Consider the following 5,308-nt stretch of genomic DNA (forward strand, 5'->3'; position numbering starts at 1 on the left):
CAAAAATCAATTTGATTACCTCTCTGAATTAAGTATGCACAAATGAAAGCAATTGAGATCAATACAAATTAGGTTAAGTACTCCACTGTGTACAAAATCATTATGTAACAAGAAACAATTTGAATGAAGATGCAAATAATCACATTGTGAGAGTGTGCAGCCAGCACTCCTTTATCTGCTCCTTCCCATCTGCCGCATACACGTGCTAAACTCGCCTGATCTCTTTCATCTCCGTGAGCACCCTCTGAAGGCACTCATCGGCAGGAACAGGCGTTAATCCTGTTCTTCCAGAAGAGAGCAGCCGCTTTCTGCTCACCAAACATCTTCCTGAAAGGGTAAGGTACTCATCTGGCACAGATGCAGGGGTTCCTGCAGTGCTCTGAGAACAGCTCCACAGCCATCTATTTCCTGCTGGGACTGTTTTTCTGGTTCTCACCCTAATCCTTCTGTCTTAGCTCTGCCACATGGATGAACACCTTCCTATATCTCAGATTTGCATCTTTCAGTTATTTAGGAAGAAAGAATGGATGGATTTGGAGACTTTGTTCTTCTATATTCCTTTCTGGCATATAGCAGGTCTCAAACTATTTGTGTCGACCCTCCTTCAAATCTGCTGGATAGCTGAAATAGGGCAAGGTAAATCCCATGGGGCAGGGACTGTTTCCTCTGTGCAACACTGCAACACCAGTCTCAGCGTAGGATCTCTGACAAAGGCCTCTAAGTACCATTGTAATATACTTCCATCATTAATACAGAGTAATAAATAATAGATGGGATAGACCAATTTATTGCACTCTGGGGCAAGAATGAGTGGAGCTCAGCGAGCATGCAGCACACTTTAAATGCACCGTGTGTCAGCAGGTGGCTGTGAGCTGCAGCCAAGCAGCCCCAGGCTGCCTGTTTGGGGCTGGGGCACAGGAATTCCAAGTCTTCTATGAGCATAAATCTCCATGGTTTCCTTTGGAGTCAACTCACCGTCTGGTGGGCTGCTGCTTCAGAGATGACTGTGAGCCCCCCTCAAACCAGGAATTTACACGCTCCCATGCCTCATGAGACACTGACCCAGCCCAGGCTGTGGCTTCATCTCAGCACTAGAGCCTTTGGGATTTTCCCTGATCCCACAGGTTCTTGCTTTCCCAGCAGGGGTACAAGCATTCTGCTAAATTCCAAGACATCCAGCTCTGGATCCCATGGGGCACTCACAACACAGAAGCCATCCTCTGGTGTTGTCCAGGAGCTCTGGCAGAGCAAGAGTTTGAATCACAGAATCATAGAATCATGGAATCATTGAACCATTAAGATTGGAAAAGACCTCTAAGACAAGTCCAACCGCAGCCCATCCTCACCATGCCCACTGACCATGACCCCAGGTGCCACATCTCCATGGTTCTGGAACACTGCCAGGGATAGTGACTGCACTACCTCCCTGGGTAGTCTATGCCAGTGCATCTCTTCTCTTTTGGAGAAGAAATTGTTCCTAATGTCCAACGTGAACTTCCCCTGGTGTGACTTAAGGTCATCATCTCTCATCCTATCGCTGTTACCTGAGAGAAGAGGCTGACTCCCACCTTGCTACAACCTTTCAGGGAGTTGTAGAGTGATGAGGTCTCCCCTGAGCCCCCTCTTCTCCAGACTGAACAATCCCAGTTCCCTCAGCTGCTCCCCATAATACTTGTGTTCCAGACCCTTCACAGCTTTGTTGCCATTCTCTGGACACGATCCATAGCCTCAATATCTTTATTGCAGTGAGGGGTCCAAAACTGAAGACAGAACTCAAGGTGTGGCCTCACCAGGGCCAAGTGCAGGAGGACAGCCCCAAAGGCAGCTCCATTCTTTTCTCACTCTCATTAAGTAATTTAGGTTGGAAGGGACTTTCAAGATCATCTAGTTCCAACCCCCTGCTATAGGCAGAGATGCCTCCCACCAGATCAGGTTGTTCAAAGCCCCATCCAGCCTGGCCTTGAGTGTTTCCAGGGAGGAGGCAATCACAGTCCCCAGGGGCAACTTGTTCCAGTGTGTCAGCACTCTCACAGTAAAGAATTTCTTCTTAATATCTGGTCTAAATCTACACTCTTCCAGTTTAAAGCCATTTGTTCTTCGTCCCCTTTGTCACTACATGCCCTTATAAAAATTCCCTCCCCAGCTTTTCTGTAGATCCCCTCCACCATGCTTTATGCCCCTCACCAATACATGAAACAGACACAAGAGAAGCACTGCTGCATTGCATCCACACACACTGGTGGTGGCATTCAGAGCACCAAATGCAGTGCAGAATACAAGGAAGTCCACTGGTGGGGGGTCTGGAGTGGTTGCTCCCCACCGCTGCTCAGGCTTTGCAGGAGGCACCCATTGATCCCAGCACTGCTCAGGTATTCTAGCAGCAAGGAGCACTCAGCATGTCCTTCCCTTCCAGCACTGCTTCCTCTTGTTTTGAAGATGCTCTCTTTTGAATTCCCAGATAGTTTCCAATGCATTGTAACACTTTTCTGCAGTGAGGACTTGTATACATTGTTTTACCTAGAGCACAACACTGGAACCAGGGCTTGCCTGGTGCAGCAGCATCCACCTGTGAGGCCCCATCACAGCCCTCAGGCATCTTCTCAAGTACGAAACAGAAGTGCTGAAGCATCTTGTGCAGGAAACACCAGGAATTTGCAATGCAGGGAAGTGAGTGGGTCTGAAATCATAAAGAAAATTGAACTATCTCATCTTCATTCTTTCTTTCATATTACTTCAGATGGTTTCCACTCAGGTATGTGGCATGATGCACATCTACTGTTTGAGCCCTATGGGTCCCATTGTGAGGGAATGGATGGATCTGAGCTCTTGCTCTGTGATTCTGAACCAGTCTGTTTGCAGAAATTCTGGCTCATGACAGAAAGCAGGTAATAAGAGTTCTTACTAGTAATGGCTGTGCAACAGAGTGCAGTGATGAAGAACCCAAAAGGAAAGGAGCAAAACTCCACAGACATCTCTGGGAAAGGAAGGTCTGAGTTGACCTCAGCCCTGACTATCTGAGTTTTTCTTGCATTCCAAAAAATGGCTGCTTAATACAAAATGCAGGAGCAGGCCTGGGAGGCACATATCTACCTTCCCAGAGGTTCACTAAGTCACAGCTCCCCAGGAGCAGTGTGCTCTGGACTCACAGAGCCATGAGGCAACGTCCTGCAGGGGGCCAAGGGACATGGGAGACACAGTACCTAGCAGGTCTGGGCATGCTGGAGGGAAAATCTGGTAGTAAGGTGACAGGAGGAATGGGGAAGCTTTGGGAGCTTACACCAAACCAACAGGGCTGCACGGTGCCAGTGTCATGTGAGGTGTAAGAGACAGAAGAGGGAGGCTGTCCATGGGGCGACAACAGCATAGGGAGGGCAGCAGGTCTGTCTTTGGTTACAAGAGCAAGTAGGCACTAAAGGAACAGAGGAAAGCTACGTGGCGAGGAGGGGAATCGCTCCCAGGGAGCTTCCTCTTGCTCCTCCTTTCCCTCTTTGGATGTGTGCTGCTTGCCAAAGCTTAATGCCTCGGCACAGACCCGTGTTTCTAAATGGCCATTACTACAAGATGAGATCTGCTGGAAAATCACCGCTACTCATAAATATGTTCCCTGCTTACTTAGAGATATTTTGGTCCCAGAGACAATTTGCGTTTTGGGAAACTGCCAGCCTCTCTTGCTTGTCTAATAATTCCTCTGTGAAGCATTTAGCAGTGGTTTGATCCCCTCTTCCTTACAATGGAGCAGTTTGAGTTTATAGTTCAGCAAATGCAAACTACCCCAAAACACTCCAACTTCTTTTTGATCGAGTTTCTATCTACCATCAGTGAGTTGTCCTCCTGACCTCTTCACCAAACCCATTTGAGACTACTTAGTTTTGTATGATTTCTGCATACAAAAGTCCTCTATAAATCAGAAAGCATTTTATGCAAGTCTGTTAGATTGACAGGGCCGGATACAAAAAAGATGTATTATCACTCCCATCAGATATCATGTTTTGTTTGCATATTCACCTCCAAAGTATGATAGGGTTTTTTGTAGAGAAGATGGGAGCCATGGTAGCTGTCTTAAATACAAACAGATTGCTATCAGAAGAAAGGAAGTATTTTTTCTTTTTTTTTTTCTTTTTTTGCTCTGTCTAATGGGGATAAGATGAGAAGCAAAGGATTTAAAAGACAAAAAGGGAGATTAAGGCTAGTCATTAAGGATTTTTGTACCTGCAAGCTCTGGGAGAGATTGCCTAGGTAGCCAGAAAATCCCTATCACTGATGATTCTTTAGGAATGGGGCAGACTGGTGGCGTCACAAGACTTTTTCCTGCTTTCCCTATCAGATTAATGCTCCACACTCCTGCAGAGCTCGGGTTCCAATCCAAAGGTTGCTTTTTAAGGGATGAGAAAGTCTCTTGCAATGGATGGATGGCAGGAGCATTCCGTGCAGAAAAAACAAAAGTGCAAAGTTTGAGTCAAAATGCTGCTACAAAGAACAAGGAAAGAATGAGAAGTTATTAGGAAATAATCCTTTGGCCAAAAATGTTCTCTCCTTTACAGTTCCTTGTCACAAATAAATTGTTATTTTTAAAAATGCAGAGAAATGTTTGAAGGTTGTTGGGTTGTTTTTTATTTTATTTTATTTTGTTGTTGTTGTTTGTTTGTTTTTCAGATCAAATGGCGATAGAGACAGAATATTAGAGGAAAAAAAGAAGTCATGCTGAAAAAATAATTTTAAAAATACTAAAGAACAGAGATTAGAAGAGCTCATAGAAGAGTAACATATCTTGACAGAAAAAATGTTTCTTACAAAAAAAGTAGAGTGAATAAAAGATAGAAACGTATTTAATGATGAAAGTGGTCATATTTTTCTTTGTCAGCTGACCAAGAAGCTGATAAAAGCTTCCTGGCTATAACAAAAAGAGCATTCAAATATCTGCAGAGCAGGAACACCTTTAGTGTCTGCGGAAATAATGAGGTACAAAAAAGACAGGGCGGGATGTTAATTCAGAAAGTCGGTACTTGAGAGATACGATTTACCACTCAGCTTCACGATTTACTGCACAGATTGTTCAGACACAACCACTAATCTATATCTGAAGAAACTACTAATATTTCAAGTTACTAAACACCTTTCAATAATCTTTATGCACCTGTATGTTTAGTTCAATGCTAAGAAACAGCGGTACGTATACTTAACAGAATTGATACAGGCGTTATTACGTCTTAGTTACAGCTACATCTACAGACTACAAAAAATCGTCTGAAAATTCAGAAGGAAATTCACGTGGAGAACGGAGGGCAGCGCTCCCGCCTTCAGCACCACG

This window comes from Meleagris gallopavo, chromosome Z (genome assembly GCF_000146605.3).
Source record: "Meleagris gallopavo isolate NT-WF06-2002-E0010 breed Aviagen turkey brand Nicholas breeding stock chromosome Z, Turkey_5.1, whole genome shotgun sequence".
NCBI lineage: Eukaryota > Metazoa > Chordata > Aves > Galliformes > Phasianidae > Meleagris > Meleagris gallopavo.